At 28.9% G+C, this 25,615-nt stretch overlaps 1 protein-coding gene across 3 annotated transcripts in view; it reads left to right on the forward strand.

Moving 5' to 3' along the window:
- LOC132919766 (chaoptin-like) overlaps positions 1-25,615 on the forward strand; it is a 200,760-nt gene that overhangs the window by 141,142 nt on the left and 34,003 nt on the right. For 2 of the 3 annotated variants that reach the window (XM_060981587.1, XM_060981588.1), the window contains one exon: positions 1,895-1,962. The gene's annotated coding sequence lies outside the window, so the exon portion shown is untranslated. Of the gene's footprint in view, positions 1-439; positions 617-1,894; positions 1,963-25,615 lie in introns of those variants that run through there. The other variant, XM_060981589.1, reaches the window with a different exon arrangement.

Below are 25,615 nucleotides of genomic sequence, written 5' to 3' on the forward strand. Positions count from 1 at the left end.
ATATTATAATATGTACAAGTAATATATGTTTAATAAAAAAAGTTACCTCTCCTTCGCACCGTAGCCATACCGTCGACGACGATCGCACGCATACATCAAAATCGGGTTTACTATATACGCAAGATGTGGTTATTGATGTGCCCGCGAACGAACGTCGACGGTGGAAATGTATAATATAAATTCTCTGTGAGGGAGGGGAGGGGCATAATAATAATAATAAAATAAATAGCAATACATTATAATATGTGCGCGATGATGACACGTCGCCAGTCTCGGTTTGGATTCGTTCGCGTGTGTATAATGAGAAGTGTGAATCGTATCGAGGTCTAGGTATATAGATACAACGGCTGGGGAAAAAAAAAAACATTTATTCGTAATATTAATCTCGCCAATCGATATTTTAAACGATCGGGATTTTTTTTCACGCTCAGCGCTCGTTTACTCCGCGTGACAGTTTTACAAATGTATCCAATTAACGTCGCGTAAGCCGAGTCTGGACGGAAGGCGAATATATAGGTATATAAACGTATAAATTGTGTAAGCGGTATTACCTGCGGATACGTTGGAGATGGGAGACAGATCGTTGAAATACGGTTCACAGTTTCATTATATATAGGTATTCTATATTATAATATACTTAAGCGCTAGGCACACATATCGCGGTGTGCCATTAATATTTAATAATATTTTAGTATAGCCTGATATAGCTGTAATCGAATGCTTGGATGGTCGTGGTAACTCTACCTAATAAGTGAATTTCACAGACGAATAACTAATATGCCAGGAAAATGATTGGCATTCATTTTATAACAACGAGTATGCCGCGAGCTATAGGTTCCGACATAGCTATTTTCTGCGCTTAGCCGTTGACTTAAGAGAGATACTAATATATTATCTAATTGTTTAAATTATCTCTTTCTTAAGACTCTGCGTGTCAAAATTAACAACAACCAATAAACTGTGGTAATTTTAAAAATAAATGTATTTATCATAGTATATTACAATAAAACAATTAATTTGTTAGTCATACTGCTTTTATTAGCATTGCATGTATACGGAAACGCAACATATAATAAATATCTATTTTCTATATTATATTTATTTCAAACTGATAACACATTTTTCCTCGACAAATATGTCTACCTATATTATTTTAGTTTTTCAATAAATGACGATATTTATTTATTTTTTTTACCTAAAGCCGGGCTATCAATAAGTCGGTCTTGCAAAATAAAAATTCAAAACCACGTTTTAGTTTGATACACAGCCATAATATCAAGAATTTATTTCGATACTTGAAAAACTCTTAGGTTTGATTTACCGCATCTTAGATAACATATGTATTAAATAATATCAACAGCGGATACAATAATTCAATGGAAATAAGTATTACGTCATGAAACTGTATATAATTAATTATGATATTATAATACGCGAACACGTTATAAATGTTTACGATTTATCGTAATCAATCGGTGCCGGGCTCCACCAATTATAATAATAATATTCCCTCCTAATTTCGGCGCCACAGGAGAGTTTTACTTATACAAACTATAATGCAAGTCAAATGCGTCCAATGGTATAGCTAGGATTTTTATTTTGAAGAGGGCTGATAATCTGTTATACATAAACATAAGATAAGCTTAATTCGAATCCCATATATATTTTATAGGATGATGTTTTGGGTATAAACGGTTTTAGACTTTTGCAGCAACCTTTTTCCAAATTACAATTTTAGTAAATCACTATTACGTTCTTATGTAATACGTTTACAGAACACCGAAAGCATTTTTAAGCTTTCCCTAAATATCGGGAAGGGCTTCAGTCCCCCAGCTCCATCCCTATACCAACGCCACTGATTCATAAATGTTATTTCTATTTGTTGTTGTTTCAGCGTTGCCGTGTTTCAAGGGTAGACAGACCGAAAACTCTTATGCATTTGCCGAGGTACCGTGAAAACGCGTAAGTAATTTATGCAACAATAATTGCAGCATTCTCTCGAGCAAATGCTCCTCCTCATCCCTCCCACTCTCCCTCCCACCCTCCTGCAGAAATACCGCAATTCGCGGTATAAACAATATACAACCCCCATGGCCATTATGCTGCATGTACGGGTACCGCTTAAAGTATTAGATGACGACTGCCGACTACAGGTAGGAGCGTAGAGCGGTGGCTGGGACGGAATTCGTCAAGAATCTCGTACCTCTAACCTAACGAAATTATTCATATTATACATATAGGTACCTATACACAATATGTTTATATTTTACACAAATTCGCGATCCTGTGGTGATATAACGGAAGTGGAGATAAAACATTTTAAGTCGGATGTTGTTGTATGGTATACGCATTATTATATAATAAATAATAATAATATATTGTAGTATCATATGATCCTCTCGGCTGCACATTAAAATCTCTCGCTACACCACTATTACTATAATACTACCAAGTTTAACAAGTTAGTCATTTTTCAATTTCTTGAAATTTAATTAATTGAATATACAAACCAATAAAATTGAAAATTTAAGTTAGTTTATTAAAATTTTCAAATGTCCATTTTTGTTAGAAGTTTGTATTTATATGGTTTAGAATTTAAAATGTTAAGTAGGTAAAGTAGGTATTACACATTTAATTAATAATTAGGTATTTCAATACAACTATTGGTGATAATTGATGACTAATCAAATTGTATAATAATTGATAATTTAATAAAATATTTCAAGTACTGACTATTACTTCTTGTAAGAAATAAATAGGAATTTCGGAACATAATAAATATAGACTTTGGAGCATTATTGCAGTGGCATCAATAAATTATTCAGTCAAGACACTAGAGTAAATATTGGTTTCACCCATTAAGTATAATATTATGATAAAAAAATGTAATTTATGTAATGGATTCAATTTTAAAGATATTTTAAATTATGCCGAGTCCATATAATATGCAATTTCTAGGATCTCTATAAAATTCTAATGTTATGTCATGTAAAATATAAAACTTTGGATAGTATTTAATCAAAGTATGTATAATATTGTAACTATGTTATTATTTATGTATTCATTTATTGAAGCATACAGTTGACGAATGAAATTTTGAACTGCGTACAATATTATTATTTTTCTCAGACATTTTTTTGTTTTTGATATTTTAAATTTCATGTAAATTTTACCAAACCCTTGTCCATTTTTCGTATACTTCAGGGTTGTTATTGAAGCAAAATTATAATCCGTGGGCACTCGTAAATCGTTATTAAAATTAGTTTGGCATATTGTGAATAATTTGAGACCTTGAAGCTCGAGTATAATGACTTGAAGCCCTTGCTACCATAACAACACCTCTAAGAAATATCTAATTTAATAATACTGTTTCCGGCATAGTTATAGATTCCATCGTCTGCTAAAATGCGCAGTCGGTTCTGTCAAAAGGTTGTATTATATACATATTATGATAAACGGAAATTTCAAGGAAAACAACTATAATATCTTAAAAATAATTGTCGGGACGCTTTACTACGACGCTTTTAGATTACATTATGATAATAATATTTTATTCTATAATATTATGATATTGTAGGCTACTAAACGACACCGTCGCGCCATCAAAAAGAAAAACCACGTCAAGTAGACATAAACATTACATTATATATTATGTGGCGCGTAACTTCAATATGTCGGGCGGGCATATACTTTTCGAACGAAGCTCGACACGTCGTTTTGGTCGATAACCGTATGACGAGAAGGATGCAAAGTCACCGCACGTCGAGTTCCAGCGTCGTTAGGTCGGTTTAACTCAATATAATGTCCCCGTACGTGCATAGTTTCGGATCCAGTATTGTGTTTTATAAGGGGTCGAGACAGTAAACAAAATATGATGTGCAATATATATATAATGCGTGATGCGTTATAATATAGAAATAAAAATATCGCATTAAACGAGTTTAAAAATAATCCTGTGCATTAGGCACATCGCGGTAACTTATTTTGGCATTAAAATACTGATGAGATGGGTCTACCATTGGGTTTTCGGTACTTAAATATCTGATAAATACAAAAAAATAATATAGCGTTTTAGCACTGAATTATATACGACTGACTATTTGTCAGCCGGCGACTCCAACAGTTTCTCGATCTGGACAAGGACACTAATTCGAGAAGTCAACACTGCTATCCTCTCTGCTATCGTACTCGATAATCTGATTACACCTTTATGTTGTCTACTAGTTTTTGTTACGGCGGTGGAGATGGTGCGCGCATCTGTGGCATATCGTATATATTACTCGACCACAGTTATCGTTCACTCCACGGGTTAGGACGTGTCTCCCGCTTATCATTTTTCTACTTATAAGTTTGATAATTGTCTATTTCTTGTAATGGCACAGTTGTCTTAATTCGCATAAGACTTATCGTCGAATATTTATCTATATTTCATCATTACCGAAATTACTGTGAGGCTAAATTATAATATTATATACGTAAACTGGTGGTTTGTATGCAATTTTATATTATTCTCATTTTTGTATGTCTGTATTTTTGTCAATAATATTTACAACAGTCGTAGTAGTTTCAAAAAATTTTCTCTGTACATTCAATGACTATAATACATATATTTTTGGAAATTAAATTATATAATGTTTTTAAAACCTTATGAAGGTGAAAATAATTTTTAGTCTGGTAAACAATTATAATTCAGTGAAATTTCTGTTTAATGAACCACAAATTAATTTTAACGCAATTTTCTATTTGATGAAATATTTTTTAAATACAATTTATCTAATTCTACTTTCAACAAACTAATATCAATCTTATCGTTTTTAACAGAGAGTACACTTTTTTGTTTATTATCTTTTAATTAATTTAATTGAACAACTACCTATTTGTTTTGTATGAAGTACTTCTACCTATTATAATAATTATCAAATAAATGATTTAATTATGTACATATTATTTTTTTACTCTTATTTGAAGGTATCCATTTTATTGAAGTATTTTTTTTTATTTGCATTGTTACGCGTTGACTAATATACATTATTATTATGATCAAATTTAAAATGGATTGTTTTTTATTTGTTTTCTACGATGTAGTATTGTGTATAAACAACACACATCTGACCGTTGCAGCGTCACTATTGGCGTCGTTTTTTCTCTTTAGCCGTGTGACGTTGATAGTTGATATGATGCACGTAAGGCCGTTGCAAAATACCCGTAGACCGTTCGGCTGAAGTGAGGGCATATTATGTCATAATACACTTCCATCGACTGATCGCGCACGCTTGTGTATTGTACTCGTACACTGTATACTTAATACTCATATAACTCTATAAGTGTACGTATAACCACACAATAGCACACCCACGCGCACGGTATATGCCCACACGTAGGTATTGATAGCTATATAGGACATAAAATGTAAACTGACCGCAGTAAAAACACTGCGAATAACCTACACGTAAAAACATAAAAACATCCAATAATCGATTTCCGAAAAATGGCGCGGTGCGCAGTACTAAATATAGTGCTACGCAGCAAACGTATATATCCATTTAATGCGCTGTGCCGATTGAAACCGCGCCTTAGCTTACAGAGACTCAACGATAAACTATTATTATAGTCGTTGTTGTAGTTGTTGTTCACGAACATGGTGATTTTATTTATTACACACTATAATCGCAGTCTTTGATACACTACATATAGTAATAAACTTTCATTGCCAAACTGTACAAACCCAACAATTTTGTTTTATTATTATTATTATTATTATTATTATTATTATACGAGTTTTTCACCTGCGTAATGTTGTTAGGAAATCATGGTCAATTTATATTTATATATATAGTTTGAAAAGTAGATATCAGGGACCGGAACCATGGATATGTTATACAACTTATCGATGTATACACCATTATTTTTATAATATGAGCCATTTATGCAGTCACTGGCTTCAGTACAACTTAATCGAACGAATTTTGTAGTTTTATACGCAAGTTAGGTGTAAATACTATGTTTAGACTCCGAACTTTGTTGATTTTACAAAGGAGCACTCAGAGATAATGAGGAATTATAAATTAACTTTTTTACAAAATACATTTTCAATTTTTCTTTTTAGTTATAGTGACAAACGATTAACTACTTAAAGTCAAGTTAAATTAAGTAAAAGCTTAGTGATAAATTTAAGTTAAATAGGCACTTCTATTATTTAATATATATTAAGGACAACCTGAATTTAGGAATATAATATAAGAACTTTAGTTAAATGGTTTCTAAATTTTTAAAAACATATAATAGTTTTATATAATCGTCATAAATTCATACTTATTATAAATTAACCTATTATTATGTATATTTTTCTTACTAAAAATAAGCAAATTTTAGAAATAAGTTTTTATTTTAACCCTTTTGATAATATCATGTTTTCAAATTTATTAATGAGAGCAAATTAACTTAATAAAAATGGTTTTAATCAAACGTTATTTTTATTTTGTTATTATTCAACATCTATAAGTAATAATTCTATTAACTTTGTTTCTAAATGTATATTGAAAGATAACTTTTGTTTTTCTTATAACAATAATAATAATTAGTATTATTATTATTTACCAACTAATTAAAAATAAAAACGAATGGATATACTAAAATGTTGTTTTTCATTTGACTTTTTACAAACTTCAATAAAATGCTACGCACTTTAAATAAAAAGTGTTATGGTACTTTTGGTTGTTTCAGTTATTTTTAAAATTAAAAATAAGTACAATTTTTTGTTGATAAAAGTAATGAATACTATTGAACACTGAAATAAAATACTTTTGTACAAAATTACATAATACGATCATGAAACAGGAGTAGTCAAAATATATGTATTCGTAAATTAAAAAAATCCAACTAATATTAGCAAAGTAGTATTTAAGGTCACACAATTGGAAAAAAAACATTTATGCCATATACTTGATTTTATGAGTATAAAAATAAAATATTCTTCTACTTTTACTTGTAATGTATTGTAATTCAAGTTTTTAACATCGATAAAATATTTTCTAATTCAAATACTTAAATTGACTTAGTTTAAATGATTAAAATTAAACATTTAAATAAAATATAAACCTTAAAGTTAAAATTTAAAATTATTTATTTCACAATAAAATATATAATATAAATGATACTATTCAATTATTTCGTTTTTCTATATTGGAAAAGGATGATTTAATCATTATAAATGTAATAAAATGTTTAAGAGAAGCAACAAAATATTTTAATATTTTATTTAAATTTTGTTGGATTAATTTAGTATAAATGGTTTAGAAAAATCGAAGGCCGTTATCGATCAACCGCCAATATATCATAAATTCTAAAAACACCTATCGATTTTTTTCACTTATTAATTTATCCGTGTGATTACTACAAGTATCCTGGTTACTCCTTCATTCAATTAATTAATTTAAAAAAACTAATGTATAGTTGACTTAATTGTATGTTTTGTAATTCATTATTACGACTTTTAAGTTCAACAATGTCATGAGGACCAATCGGAAATTACTGATTAATTCATAAAAATATAAATAAGCATCTATATCGTAATTATAATTACATTAACCTATCAATTAAAAGCGATAATAAACCATAAACACTGAAAAGTCAGTATATTTCAGATGACACAACATTTGTGAATATATATGTATATATAATAATACATATGTTATAATTGTAAAAATAACAAAAAACTGTAAATAGTACCTATATAAATTTAAAAATGATTGATTAAATTATAATTATAATTTTTACTCAACATTCGAGTTACCTAAACATAAAACTACAAATTCGCAGAGTGAATAGGTTGTTCTTAACTACATGGTGCAATCAATACTAGAGAAGACGATATACTTTTTATTTTAATAAAAAAAAAGGTCTGAAAAAATTGATGAAATCCAATAAAAAAGAAAAATGAATTTAAACATTTATTCAACTGTTATATACCTAATAACTAATAAACATTTAAAATCTCTATAATTTTTTGATCAAATATATTTTTTTTCAACTGTCGTAGCATACTTTCCATTGGTGTTTTTTAACTGTATACATTATATGGTTTAAATTAATCACACTATATAACTTTCACAACCATTGGTAATAAAGACTGAATATAGAATATTAATAAAAATAAAATTTTCTGACTTGACTGGTTCTTCGTAAGGTTAAATAACGGAGGTGAGGTAGTGTTTCGGTGATACATAATTATTTATTTTGACTTTATTTAATCATAATATGTGATACGCGCCGTTAGACAACGCTCAATTCGAAAACACAACCGAGTACTTTATATTGTATATAACTTTATGTTTAATTTTTAACTGTGTGAATTTTAACGCGTCATGGAAGATTGCAAATACAACGTCAATAATAATTTAATGATAATGTATGACGAGTAGTGGAAATAAATTCATAAAAATAAGTTATATATAGAGTAGAAAGGTAGAGTTCAAAGTAAGATTTTAGTTATATCTGGCAGTGCGATAGTGATATGGGTATACAAAAAAAAAACTGCTCCAGAGACTCATATTATACTCATCGTACACATAAAAATACTCGTTCTGCTATACACCTAAAGTAACTTTCTGTTAATTACATAGAAAAAAAAAACAAACCGTTTTTAATATTATGAATAATATTTATGGTAATTAATTTAATATATTTTTTTTCATAAAGTTTATTAATACTTTTCCAGACAAAATAATCAAATCACTTTTGTTTATTGTAACAGATTGTAACGTCAGATATTATTGAAAAATTAAAAATAAAATTAATTAATAAACGATTGGAAGTTTCAAACTAAAATTCACTTGGTCGATTTATTTTTCGGTTCAAATGTTAGTTAATACTATACATAATATTATGTTAATATTATTATGAATGAATAACAAAATAGCTCAACCTAATTACTCTTTAGTGGATATTCATTAAGTGCAGGTTTAGCAATAATTATTACGTACATGTTTTCCGAAACGTTTTTAAACAATTTATGCAAAACAAGAATGCTGTTAACATCAAATTAAAAAGATGCATACAAATTAAAACAACGATTTATAGTCAAAATTATCTCGTTATTTGGTGTTTAATTAAACGTTAAAAAAATATCCCCTACACTAAGCTACTTTATTTTCTGTAATTTAAATGCTTAATACGTTAATATATTTAATACAAAAAAGCAATTAAAAAGTTTTAAGGTTAACTTTAATTCAGTTGTTTACCTGGGTTTCAGTTTTTATTTTTTGATTATAAATTATAAATTACTGCAATATCATTAAAAATATTTAGGTAAGTATTTATATAATTCTTATTCATATGCATTAAAAGCATAAATTCAAGTAAAAGAACCCTAATTTTTTGTATGTATAATAACTTTGTTTATTAGACTTTGTAGTATTTGAATTTAATATTTCACGATGTATATTCACAGAGTTGATATTTTATTTTTACAATCCATATTTCATACACAACAAAAAAATATTATTATAATTGGTATTAATTAATTTTCAAATATGATAAATAATATTGAATTTAATATTCAAATTAATCAAAAATTAGAATTAGTTAATTTCGATGAATGTAAATTGAGAGTACCACTGTATATATATTTTTTTAATTACATTTAAAGCATTTTCATATTTATTTTTTTGACAAATTCACTTTAAATTAAACGTTGATTCAATGTTAAACTATCCATATATTTTAATATGTGTATTTAAACAGTTCATTAACTCTTTGATCAATTGGAAATTTACTATTTGTTACATTTTAATTCATTTATTAAAAATATCATAATATTATCATAACTTTAATGTGTACAAATAAATAGATAACCTAAACTAATGCATGGTATAGGTATTATTATATATTGGTATACTATGCGTTTACAACATTATTTAGTTTTCATAAATTTCAGGCAATCTGTAATCAAATATTTTCAAAATAATGTTATAAATTCATAATGATAAAAGTATAATCCTATTTATCAGCTCGATAATATATTTTTCACTACGTCAAGTGTAAATTAATTTAAATTAATTTTTAATGCTAAAAAATATAATATTGATTTTTATTATTATTATTATTATTATTCGCCAATAGAATAAATTATAAATTGTTTTAAATATTTTTTGTTTATTTTTATTAATTTACAAAACGCTTACTTTTACAATACTTTATAGTATTTCATACCGCTTTAACGAAATGGATTTAAGAATAAGAACTTCTATAAAAGTTATTTTTTTAAATTATTTTAAATCAACATTATATCAACATATATATCTTATAAGCATATTGGAAACATGTTTTCAAATAATCGCTTTTCCGTTTTAATTTAGGTAATCTAAAGTATTATTGTATTAATTTAAATTACTGTATTCGATTTAAAATACAACCATTTCGCACTCGGGTACCTATTAGATTTGTCTGAATTGAAAAAATTACATAGTAATTCTATTTTTCAAATTAAGTTTCAGAAAAAAATATTGTAAAATGTCACGGAAAATAAAAACATAAAAATAAAAATAAATTAGCAGTGACACGCGATCGAATTTTCGGGGGAAAAGTTGACACGGCGCATCGTATATGCATTTTTGCTACACTCATGCGTGCCTGCGTTTCTCATATATTATTTTTTTCTGTACACTGCTGTGTATGGCGTCGGTAGTACCATCACGGGCACGCGAATGATATATTATTATTATTACTATTATATGTTATAATATATTGCCATTTTTATTTTTGTTTTTATATTTCTAAATTATTTTTTTTTCATCCCGAGGACGATGTTAAATTTTTATTTTTCATGTTTTTGGGACTTTGACACGACGTGCGATGAACGTACAGAGTGAGCCACCACCCGTACCCTTATTAACCTTCTGGTCAAAAAACACAGTATATGAATATTATGTTTTGACTTCAAGAGCATTCAATTAATTCTGATAATTTCTAAAACATAATAATATACCTAAACTATCCCGTAGACACGTGTAATACTCTAGTGTGTATCGTCAGGTGTTATTATTAAAAGCCACGTTGTTTACAACAGCCAATAGCAACAACAACAATGATAATAATAATAATAATAATAATAATAATAATACGACTGACCAATAAACGGAACACGCGCTGCGTGCCAACCTCAGTGGTTGAAATAAAGAGCGCGAGGACTGCGGTGAAGCGAAATATCATTATCATCGTAGTCGGTAACATAAATAAATAAAATAATAATTATACAGCTGCTACGACGGTTTACGCGTATATTAACCTATTATCCGCCGGTCATGTGTTGTCCGACCAGAACTCGTCCTGACATATTATTATTATTATGTTTTTCGGCAACGATTTCGCCCGAGGGGTGACGAAAATATGAAAATTAAACACACACGCACGCACGCACATACACACATATCACATGTGTGTATATTATTTGCGAGCAGGTGTGGTTGAGCATTTTTGGGTCGCCGAGAGCAGAGCTATAGATTCTATGGATTGGAGGAGAGAGGTGGTTTGACGGCGAACGGAGGATAATTTACTATATGCACTGCTATATATATATATATATAATATCGTTTGTCCAAAATCCGGTCGCGTACACACAAACTCATGATATACGTATATATATATATATATATATTGTTGTATATAACTAAGCCGCAGTCGTGTTCATCGTGTGTATCCGGTCACCGTCAAATTCAATACGAACGCGTGCGGCGGACGAGACGGTAGTCGAGAGGAAAACCGCGTAAAGAGAAAAACCGATTAAACGCGGACGTTTGTACAATCGCGGTAATATATTTTATAATTATCTGCGTTTCATTTTCGATTTTTTTTTTTTTAATGTTTTTTAATTTCTATGATTATTTTATTATGATCATTATTAGTTGGTTTTCTCCCTTCCGAGGGGGGATATACATTATCCGACGTACGTTAATATTTGACAAGAGCAGGTATTCACCCCTTCCTTACTGGACACCCTCCAACCATAGTAAGTATAATTCCATCTCCCACACCGATTTTACGTCGAAGTTTCCACACCACGATCACCGTCATCGTTGTTGTCGTCGCTTAATGACAATGCCACCGTCAGTATACCTCTTCCTCCTAGCATAGTGCAATATATTATATGATAATAATAATAATAATTATTATTATTATTATATTATATCGGCGTAACGTAATACTCTGCGAACAATACAAATTAAAACGTAATTAATTACTGGATGGCAGGTCGGTATATGGTTCAATGTTGGAATGCCGCGCGTTTAGACATTGATTTTCTACAGCAGTTTGTAATAGCAGAAAATTAACGACAAGTCTATATTATATTATCCAAACGATATAATCTTCACGCTGTGTCTATTTGTGTGTGCGTTTTTAAATCATTATAATGCACACTGTAATCCTAGACCTGCATAATGTTGCCATATCTTGCTAATATGTATATTGATTCAGTAAACGCAATTTAAGTATAATCAAATTATAATTATGTCAATTTTCAATGATTTCTGTTATGACTTATCATTGTAATTAATTTAATTCAAAAAAATAAATCACATTTGACCTCACCATGGAAATTAATTTATAAGTTATTTATTCGAATTGTATTTGCTTACGCTGTGTTGGCTTTAATTTAATTAATTTTTTAAGTTAAGAGTAAATATAATGAAACCGTACTTATACATAGTTTATTTTACACTATGTAATTGAATATATTGAGTATACTATCTGAGAATGTATTTCTTAATAAAAAAATCGGCTTTAAATAAAATATTTATTTTCATACAACTTTACTAAACTAAATAGTTACTTAGAAAGTAATAATATTTAAAACTGCGTTGATAATTTATAATATTTATCCGTTACAAAAATTAATTCATTTCTATACAATAAGCACGACAAAACGGCGAAAGGAATTTTCGAGATATACATATATTGTTCTAAAACAATCACAATAATTGCTTTTCAGACTGAATTGTGTAAGTGCAATGATAAATTGTATAGCTTATTATATTCTCGAGAAACAAAATTTGTTCTTATTGTATAATATCTGCCAGTTAAAGTGCATCATTACCGTGAAATCTGTCTGAAACGTGTAGTTGTATTAAATTGCCGAAGGAAAAAAACGTTTAATGCGGATTTTTGTTTAATTCATTATAAATATTTTACGTTTTAATCTTTCTGTCAGTACCATAAACCGTTTCAATCTTATTCAAAATCCTCATTTGGCAGGTTTTGCTCTTTGACCATTTAATCTCTCGTAATTCTATTAAACAACTGCAGTAAACGCTAAACCTCCTTATAAGATATTGATATTCGATGAACCAAATTGATTCAAAGCAAACATTTTATTTCTTTTTGCACATTTTTTTTTTCATGGAGAAATTTTATTATAAAGACATTTAACCAAGTTCCATATTTTCCGATGAATTACATTTTGTATGCATATATACATACATTTTTTTTTTGTTACTGAATCTTATGCTGTCCATAAAAATAGAAAGTATACAATTATATTACATTTAATTGGATACGATTTTTTCTTTATAATAATGCTTTAGAGCCAACGTTTGTAGACGCTTTATATTTATTTAATTTGTGTACAGTAATTTAATATGTATTATTTTTGTTATTCAGTTACAACAATATCTAGTTATACCTACCGTAAAAACCTTGTTGTATTACGTCATTCACATGCATTTTGTGAATTAAGTGTAAATTATATAGTATTCTCTTATTATTATTATTATATTCGTTAAGTTCTTCATTAAAATAATTTTGAAACTTTTTTCAAAGTACACAATTATCATATATTATATACGTCCCCAGACATTCGTTCAGATCGGCACAATATCATAATAAAAATTAAACTTTATTAAACAATTGACTATTTCAATATTATAATTTGTAGGTATGAAAATCAAATAATGCGAAATATAATTTACACGGGATAGTTGACACGCGAATAAAACGAAATCATTGTTAATCGTGTACGAAGAGTGGTGTGCAATTAAATCGCCATTAATAATTGATAAGTTATGGCATTATGTAAATGGATAGCGCATGGTTTCTCTTCGATATCGATCCAAATAATTTGTGTACCATAGTTTTAAACGAAAATTTTCCGTCGAAATTGTTTCACCTCTTGTTTACTCGTTATGACAGGTTTGAATTGTAAATAGGTACCACTGATGTGCAATAAATTACGCGAAATTGTTTTTCATACTATATTCGTGTATAGCGTATATTAATAATATCTATTAATACAAACAGTGTTTTTGTAAATGATAATGGAAATGGTGTAACATTTCATAATTCGTCGAGATCGTGCACAATTTAGAAAGAAATTAAATGCGTGGATGAACCATTTGAAATCTTTTGATGTGAATACATTATTTTGTCAGATCGTAAAAATATTATATTAATGTTTTTGATTTATTTTCTAGCATATGAATATGTATGATGATTATAAACAAAGCGAGTAAAAACAAAATTGTTATAAAATTGTATTAAATATATAAAATAAACTAAAATTTGGCAAACTTAACTGTATTTCAATTCATATATAGAGGTACCTAACAAATGTATTTTCTGGCTATATGTATGGTGTTATTACTAATTTTAAGCATACTATACATTATTGTTGATATGTGTATACTATAATACACACATACATACATATATATATATATATATATGATCATATTCATATACACATGAACATGTGTTTATACAAAATCATATTCTTGGCCACCCACGTCATTTGAACATATTGCGTGGTTAACCATTATATACAACTACAAAATATGTGTACGTAATTAAGGCTATAATTATCTTTTGTTAGTATTGACTGTGCAGACCAGTAATAATTTGAACATGCTACCACCGATAATGGAACAATTTAACTAAAGTACATTTATGTCTACATCGATAGTAAATTACAATTAATAGTGTTACTCGGCAGCTTAACAATACGCCGACACTTTTACGTACTTAGAAAATAATAACTATTAGAGTAATAGAAATTCGACAACAGTCAATAAGGTTTTAATTGGAATAGCACGTGCGTATCTAACTGTAATCATAATGCTTACTTATCGAGACCAGCTCATCCGATTTAAAATAATGTAATAGCTTATCTCGTTGCACGCATATAATATAAGGATATTGTCGCATTGAGTATGTCAGTAGACGTTTGGATTTCGGGTATATGGAATTATGTGATTATATTACGAAACTCGACGATGTGATTAGTGCGGCGGGTGCTGTTTGGTGTTCTGTAATATTATAATATTCGAATGTAATTATACGAAACGATACGCAAACAAAACATGTATAAGTTGTTAAATAATCCGCAACAGTAATGTAAAAACTACTCTGTAACAACATTATCAGTATTCATAAATTTTTTTGATATTTTTATTCGTATCTAAATATTATACATTAATATTACTAAAAATTCTAAACACGATTAAATGTTCATACGTGTATTATTTGCTGTGTAATAATAATATATTTACCGAGATTAAAGCCATTACAGAGTCGAGACCGTTTGATACTTTGACATAATTACTATTGTCGAATTTGTCGGCCCTGCAATACTATAATATGTCTAATGTTTACTGAGAAGTCTGTATCCAATATAGTGTTTGATCACTCTCGTATTCGTCGTACCATAGTAATATTATTGACCATTGGCCTACAAACAGTACTTGATACTGAGCACTGTTTATGTACTTTGTTATTGTTGTATATAGTCTTGCTGTCGGTACAATGATCTTTATTTCTAAATAAGCATTGCACCTAATGTTCTGTTATTTTTTAATTTAATCCCATAGTTTCTAGATTTACGATTTTCCTCGACCCTAATACTAAATTGGAATTCTCTTATTATTTAATTCAGTCGTAATTAAATGTTGTTTTTAGGTTGTATTGTATAAATGTAGTTATTTAGTAGAAGAACTTGGTTTTTTTTTTTTTAGTTGCTAACGAAAGCCCGCAGTATAGTATAGTCTAATGTAAACCACTGTGTGGCAAATCAATCAATTGGCGATTTATCTAACACAAAACGTGTAAAAACAATCTAACGAGTCGTACATCATTGTAACGATAAAGATAAGAACAATAATTCTTCAAATAATACACGACAGCAGTACCATTGTTAAGGGGTATACTAGACTGGAGCAAATATAAATTTGTTTTATAGCAGAAGGTATTTTTCATAGACTTATAATATAAGTATATATTATAAGTCTATGGTATTTTTTAAACGTGCACATTGGTATGGTACTGAGAATTGAATACAAAAAAATGTTAATACATTTGAAAATAAAAATACTTTAGACAATATATCACACCAAGATTTGTTATCCTTACCTTTCGCACACCAAACATAGTAAAAATAAGTCCAAAAGTATGATAATATTTACAATTATAAAATAATAACAAAATTATTACATTAGTTATAACTTTATAAGGAATAGGAATTATATTATAGAAAACAAGATTCACGAGTGTGTATTTTTCATAACCTTTATGCAATAATATTACAATATTTCTTAAAATATAAATATAGTAATAATTTTTAGATTTTTTACAATTTTTTTTTTCAATTTTTTATCTTTACGAAAGTCTACATAAAACAATTGATTTTATTTTTAATTATACAATATGTTTTAGGAATAAGCAAGTGAATGGGTCGAATGGGATATGTTTAGTGTAGGTATCTTGGAATGGTGATTTGAGATAAGATTTAATACAACTAGACTGCAAATTGAAGATGACTAGAATACAGAAAAATATTTAATAGTACCTATGATGGGGATATCAGTGTCTTTTTTATGAAAACGAAACTCTATAATTTGTATTTTCCTCTTTAGAATACGTTTGGCGTTTGATTTTCAGATCATATTTTACATTCGTAAATTTAATCATCATTTATTTAAATAAGTAAGTTATTATCTATTTATATACATACTAGTTTTGATTTTCTTTAATAGTATACGGTTATTAAAAAGTAAATTCATATCATTTGAATGTCTCATTTTAGAAATCGATCAATCCTTTCGAACATTATCACGCTCACTTACCAATTTCACAGATGACTTTTTTAAGTATAAAAATTCTTATTTTATCGCTCCAAAAAGTTATAAATACAAAAAATATTATATTAACATACACAAATATTTTATTGTATTTTGTATGGTGGTTTTTAAAGTTTGTAATTCTCTACGAGAATTCTAATAAAAATTTCAGTGTACAGATATAATGAATAATAAGTGGAGCATTATTCATAAAACTTTACTTTTAGATACGTATTTTACTAAAGACGTCTCGTTTTTTCTTCTTTAATGAACCCGTAACTATATTATTGTTGGCTTTATTCCAAGATAAACTACTCTGAAAATGGTCATGTATACATCGTATCATATATTCATATCCAGCTTGTAGTAATTAGGTACAAGTCACTTCAAGAAAGTAACTTCTGATTTTTTTTGATTTTTTTACAAATGTATTTTATTTAATTACACGTCAAATATATCTATTACTGTTACCTACTTAAACTATTCAACTATTAGTATAAATGTTTTTATATCAAACAAAACGCATCTATATTCCTTAAATATTATACATTTTTTATGAAGTGTGTTTACCTGTTTACCACTCATCAGTATAGTACTCTAAATAGTCAATTATTTGCCAAATATTTAAGAAAAATAAGAATTGATGAATCAAACAATGATTTGTTCAATTTTACAAAAGCTTATTTATTATGATCTTAAATAAGTCCTATTTTTTTCTATCGTGTAATCATAAAATATTTGAAAAATATCACTGTGAATATCCATTACAAAAATTATACTACAAATCCTAAAAGTTAGAATACAAGATCTAAATAGAATATATTAATATTTCCTACATGTTTCTTATTAAATAGATCAAAGTCGTAAAAAGTTACTTCTAAAAGCTACTAAGAATAAAAAAAAAATAAAAATGTATTTTTTTAAATCCATTATAATGCGTTCTAGTATAATATAATATTGTACGCATTGATGCGTTTCATTTCGTACTGATAACAATGCAACATTATAATTGTAACTTATACTTTTTGAAGTTCACAGAGATGTTATATTATATAGAATTTGTTTACAATATTTTGCTTTCTTAATGATCAATAGATTGCATAAAAAAAATATTTCAATACACTAAAACCTTTAATAACTTGTGTAACATAATTAAATATTATATCATTTTAATTAAATTAAAATATATATAATTAAATAAAAACACCTTACTTTATTATGTAAATAATATGAAGTATAAATGGTTTTGATGCATACAAGATACAAATAATACAACTCTACAGTAGGCATTTAAATTGTAAATTAATATTACCGTACAAAATATAATAAATTGTATTTTATCATTGTCACGTTTCAAACGTTTGGAAAATAAATCGTCAAACAATTTTATCTTTAAAAATGAAGCAGTAAACGAGATTTATAAGTTTATTTGATAATATTGTATTATTAATAGTAAAATGTATGTTCTAATAAGAATTTCTGCTATGAATTATTGAAGTCTGCCTCCCAATTTCAATAAGCTAGTATTATTATACATCACTGCATCAGTTGTCCTGGGTAGTGTTAAGAATTTTAAGTAGATAATTTCTATTAGATATCTAATCATATAATTGTAAATAACAAATGTTATGTATGTGTGAAATATTTCAATAACGTCTATAATAATACCATAACATAATGTTGTTATATTCATCGTTAAACCTATTTCGGTGGAATTAAACAATCTTTAACGACGGTATCTCAAAGTTTCCATGCATGCCGAATTTTTATTTTTCTATATATCCAAGTCATTATTCAGCACAACCACCGCCGATCGCTTATATGATTCATTTGTTCGAATGCACATTATTATATTGCACGCGAGCGCAGAAAAGAAATAAGAAATGTCGAATCGTAGCACACGACTGGATAATTGTGCGACGGTGATCAATATAACGCATTATTATAATATTATATACGAGCAAGATGAAAAGTTTTTAATAATCATTTTCGATTTCTGAATTGGTCTTGTAGTCTCGTGTGACAAAAGAAAATTCGTAATAAAGACGCCTTTATCGCACAACCGGCGGTCGTCGTGTGCTTTTAGTGGTCGGGCGATGCCACGACGGTTTGGATCGGCGTGAAGGAGATGGTGTCGGAGGGGTCGGCGGAAACTGTTTGCAACATTTAAATCACGTACGCACCTCGCAGCGCCACCAAGACGGATAATGTGTAAAATAATAGCGTCGGAGACTGACAGATTTATCGTGACGGTTTTACGCTTTGGGACGCAATAACTCAGGTTCTCTCTGGGTCGTCCTATTATTATTATACGCGCTTACAAATACTACACCGCGCGCGCGTGTGTGTATGTGCAATAATTTGTGTTTGTAATATTTTTTTTTTTTGTCCCGTTGTACACGTATTATATATTATGTTATGCGCCACGATCCAAAACTCGGAGAAATACGATTTTCCCACTCAATAATAATAATATCCGCACGCTTCCCCGAACCGTTTTGCTCCTTCTTCCATGCGTCTACCCTCCGATATATACATTATCATGCCCATCAGGTACCGTTATGATATACAATAAAACCATCGTTTAAATTCCGGCACGTTGTTTTTTGTGTGTGTGTGTGCGCCCCTCCCCCCCCCCCCCAAAAAAATGATATTCTGGACGACGAACCCGTCGCCACCGCCACCGCCACTGCCACCATCGACTAACACGCGCGGCTACGTCACGACCTCGAATGTATTTTATCGGAATGCAAATACGACGGAGAGGGTTGGTTTTTTTGTCTTTGGCCCTCTTATCCTTCCCCGTCAGATATTTTTATGACATCGCAATATTATCTATGGGTACGTTCGTTTTGTTTTTCGGTTCCTGTCTAGCGCGATATTTACAATCTCGTGGTCCTTCACCGCACGATTCCCGTCGCCACCGCTGCCACCACTATAAAATTTTATCGTGTGCACAAATACGCATAAGAGAGCGTCGACCTAGACCCGGGCAGGTTGGCGTGCATGCGGATGACGGCGATATCGTACTACCGAAAGTTTATGCACGTATTCTATAATAGTAATAATAATAATATTATAATATTCTCGTTGGGACTGTATATACTCGCGGTGGCTAGAAAAAATATATTATATTTTATTCACTAACCCTCTCGATGACAGAAAAATGAGAAAACGGTGAAAAATACCACCGGCTTTTGACGAACAACAACAGCGTATTACAATTTTATTGTAATATTATTATCGTGCATAACGGTTAGCACAGGAAATAATTATCAAGAAGATTTAATAAGCGAACGGTTAGGAAATGTCAGACGATTCCGTTTAGAGATTTTATTCCGTCGTAAGTTTATGCATGCGAAATATTTTTGAAAAAAAAAAAATAATAGTAATAAATAAAGAATAAAAGACGTCATTTGTAAGTTCAAAAGACAAGATTTATCGAATTGTGCGCAACGTTTTACGACGTTATTTTTTACGAAAATACTTTCAGTTTATATTCGAATACTGACGAGACGATATAATATACGAAATAACGGTGTGCACATTGTGTAAAACGATCCCATGTTTCAAAATCTAAACTATTCATACTTACGATGCGTTTTACTCGCAATTGTTTATTATGTTTTCCATCACGTTCGTCCAAAAATCGTGAACAATTCGACACATTATAAACATTATACAACGCGTTTTTTCAGTTTTATACAGTCGTGGCACGACACACGTCTAAACAATTTTATCGATTTAATCTCCGCGTAATCACACAGTCAGCGCCCTATGCATAATAGCATTCATAATTATTATATGCTCGTACTCTAAGTACCGGCAGTTTCCATGATATTTTTTGACCAGCAACGCGGTTTTAAAAATAGTGCAGTTTACGGCTCGCGCGAAACCGTGTACGTCTATAATAATATACGTTGCGATGACGGTATTATTTTAATATATACTGTTCATATACACTGTTCGTCCCGTCGGGTTCTCTACTAAACGGCAAATCTTTCGTTCGAAAAAGTTTTCCTCGATTTTCATATTATTTTAACGCGAATATTATCCACGTTCATCCGAAATCTACATTTACTCCGCTCGCTGTACGCTATACACGGATTCGACGCTATACGATGTGCGCTCGGGTGGTTACGCCTACGCGTTGTTTGCGAATTAACACCGTACACATATACACCAACAACGAGCATACGTCGAGATATTATTACTATATTAAATCACCATAATCATCATTATTACTATTATTATTATTATTATTATCGACTTTAACATGATACCTACAACAGGCCGCGAGTGTATATGGCGTAACACGCCGCTGGTTTGCGCGAACAATGAGCCCTCGGGATACCGCGTGTTAGTGTCGAGCCAATAATATTATAATACTACATGAATGACGCTCACGTATAATGTTGTTATAATGATATTATAGTCGTGTATTGTTCTTCGAGCGTTATCAATTACCGAGAGCGAAATTGCTTTGGGAATTTTTCAGACCGCGACTACATACAGCACATACACTGTTCACCGGGCGCACTGTGCGTGAGTATAATAAATATGGTCTGATATTGTTTTAGGAAGAAACGCTGCCGCCGTGAATCGCTGACACGGGTTTTTATTGTATATTTACCGCGGGCGACTATTGTTACGAAACTGCTACAGTGACCGCATAACGAAATATAATGTCTTTTTGATCTAACATTTCGCAATGACTTGGATCATTTTTAATAGAATTTTTAGTTCCGGACATCAATAATATTATATACATTTTAAGACAACCGTAAATGAACCACCTTCACATTATTATCAAACTGAGTAACTAATACGTTAATTAAGGTTGTTAACAAATAACACAAAACCATATGATTTTAATATTCCAAATTACGCTGACTTTACTAATGAATATCCGTTAAAATCTTTATATTGAGCTTTGCAAGAACGTTCCATTTGTGAATATGATTGAATCATATTATATTATGATCTACGTATCAATTGAGTCTTAAATGTAAATTTAAAAAAATCAGTATAAACCTAAACGCTTCTTTACATTTAAATATTCATACCCTCGACACTAGATTCTACGCAACTTCTTCTTTTGTCTATTTTTAATCACGATACACTAGAACAACAACGTTTACGATTAGGTTAATACATTTCATATATTATGCTTTTCATCGTCAATATTTGCTATTTTGAAATCTTAGTTTGTTTTCCTTTCCATACTCCTAGCATTTTATTTGAATATAAAAGCGATAGAAATATAATTAATGAAATTGATATAATGATAAAAACTATAAAGTATTAAAAATTAGCATACGCAAACCTGCAGCAGTCAAACACAGTTTGTATTTTCAAAAATTTTAAAATCATAGTTCATGGAAATATTTTAGTTTGTTAATCAAATAATTAAAAACCAAATAACAAATTTAAATTATCCTAATATCAGTTTTCGATTACGTGAATCATCGAAAAATACTGATTTATTTGTACTGAGAAGAACAGAATGAACGCTCTTTATCCAACATATTATTATTCTGTTCTCTTTTAAGGTAAAACATCTCTAAAATAACTTTGAAAACTTTTCTTGAATCTTTTTTTTTTAATGTCATAAACATTTTGTACCATAATTTATTCTAAAACGTGAATAAATGATTGCATTAGTACAATACACCGTTGTGACTTTAAACACTCACAAACCAACCACCAACGGTGTACACGTATAATAACTACTAACTCAAAAAAAAAAAAAAAAATTGTTGAGCCAAAGTTGTTCAGGGAATGCGTATAATTCACGAAATATAATAATGATAAAAACACTCATTCTGAAAAAAAATAACAATAATAATAATAATAATAATGAAAAGCAATCTCTGGCTATAAACAAAATACCGACTACAATATTGTTATTTTCCATATATATTTTCTCATAATTTTTGGATTGCGTACCCCTGCTAAAGTACAATATTAACTTCCACCGTTAACTCTTAACTAATACTATTATTTTTGTGAAACATTTTCAGAAGAACTTTAAATTCACCCAGTAACTGTTTTCCAAACGAGTTAATTTAATTGTGACGTTAATTAAATTCATTTTTTTTAATAGTAAATTAAAATTATATTATATGTTCATAATATACATACTAGACCGTATTATACTTTTATACATGAATCATACATAATGCAAAAAAAACATATTACATTTTTAGAAATGTTATAAATATTTTTACGGCTGAATTTGTTATTATTTTTTGCTACAGTAATTATTATAATATATTTATAGTTACGTACAAACATAAATAATAATATCAATTATGTATTTTATAACGGAATTTACCTTATTATTTATTGTATTGAGAAAAAAATCACTTCATAATGTATTTGTTTATAATATTAAATGCGTAATATTATATTAAGTATAAATATTATTATGTTTTTTTACAATAAATAAAATTGAATTTTAATTTTAAAATATTTATTTAAAAAAAATTATCATTACGATTTTCGAATATACTCCTAATTTTATTTAATATAGACTATATAGAGCACCTACCTAATACTGTGAAAATAAATGTTGCCATCATAACACATAAATACGTTTTTGATTTAACTGAATAAAATTTAATAATATACTAATAAAATACTATTACAATGTGCAAAACAGTTTACATTATTATGAGATACGATACGGTAGCGTATATTATAAAAATAAAAATATCACGCAATAATATCTATCAAGAACTATAATTGAAATATATTCACTAAAATAAATATAAAATTGCACTTTTGCATACACTTAAAATAACAAAATATAGTTTATAATTTATTAAAGAAGTATAAAATATAAATTATCTGCTCAGTAATACTGTATGAAATATCGTGTTCAGTATTTCAAACCGATTCACTTTAATTTCATTTTATAATAGATGTTAAACGTACCACATCCATGCCACTGTAGTAATACGAGTACAACACTTTATTTTTATCAAGTAGAAATATTTTATTTTCAATACTATTAAATCTTTAACTATAATCGATATAATGTACATTTTAATACATTATTACCGTATCTTCGATTCCCATTTCTATTTCATGAATGTAATGAATGTAATGTATTAATGTATTGTATGATAATGTTATATTATAATTTATTAAAGAAGTATGGAATGTAAAATATTTTCTCAAGTTGCTGAACTGTCGTATTTATAAATTAAAGTCATTTTCTTTGAAAATATTGTGTTCAAAGACCAATCTGTGTAAATATTATAATGTTATAAATATTATAACACATTAAAAATACCACGGTAGTGGTATAATATTTGATTTTTGTCAAGTCAAGCTTTTATTTTCGTAACTGTGTAATCTTAAGCTGTAATCTGTAAATTATACGTTTTAGTATATGTCAGGGGTCGGCAACCAGCGGCTTATTCGATCTTAAGTTGCGGCTCTCTATAGGTCCACACGCAAATATAATTATTATTTTATTAGGTATCAAAAAAAAGTATATTTTATTATATAAAAAAAATATATATCGTTTTACATTATATTTTTGTTGCTTTCAAGAATATAAAACACCTGCACAGGCCATCGTAATCAATAAAAATTAAAAGTGTGTAACAAACTTTCCAAATGCATGCAAAGGCAATGCTTCCATTGATGTAACCATATAACTATCTATTATTCAATAACTTTATTATTTAATATTATAGCTAAAATACTTAAATATGTTTTGTGCTAAAAATATTTATATGTTTTTACATGAATAAATATTATTACGTGTATAAATTCGTTTATTTTAAATCAAAATCAACTATAAGTATATAAGCAAATACTAAAATATTTAAACAAAAATTTTTTGTGGATTTTTAAAAACGTGGGAAATTGTATTAATTGTAACTTTAGGCTCTGCCATTTCAAAAGATTGCCGACCACTGGTATATTTATATTATTGTCTCTTCGGTGGTTCCTATCTATATTTCATGAACTACTCTTGATCATAATTTATTTCCATTTTTTCTATTATCTACATTTTTTTTACCTAACCCTCGGGGTAAATTGCGGCGTACCGGGTGTTAAAATTCGCGAAGACAACACCGCCAAACAGAACATGGTGATAATGAGTCACGAGTCAAAAGAAATAAGAACTGTCGTGGTTCTGGTGGTGGCCAAAAACTTTACAGACCCTAATTGTGGTCGAAATATTTTCGCACAAAGGTCACCGCCACCCATAATTACTTCCAAAGTACCGAAGAACTTTTTTCTACGCCAATTAAGATATTATAATCGGTGGGGCGTCGTCGTGAAGTCGAAACTCAGCGCGTGTACGCCAAACTCGTTGTGGGGAGCGAATAATACCACAAGCATTACCACAAAGTAACTATATAATAATATGTATGATGCGTCGTCGTAGCAGCCGTTGTACACCCCCAAAATTGCACGTGAGGTCACCAGTTCATATTTTTTAATAATAAAAATGCCCTCTCTCTCTCTATATATATATATATATATATATGATA

This window comes from Rhopalosiphum padi, chromosome 2 (genome assembly GCF_020882245.1).
Source record: "Rhopalosiphum padi isolate XX-2018 chromosome 2, ASM2088224v1, whole genome shotgun sequence".
NCBI classification, from domain to species: Eukaryota; Metazoa; Arthropoda; class Insecta; order Hemiptera; family Aphididae; genus Rhopalosiphum; species Rhopalosiphum padi.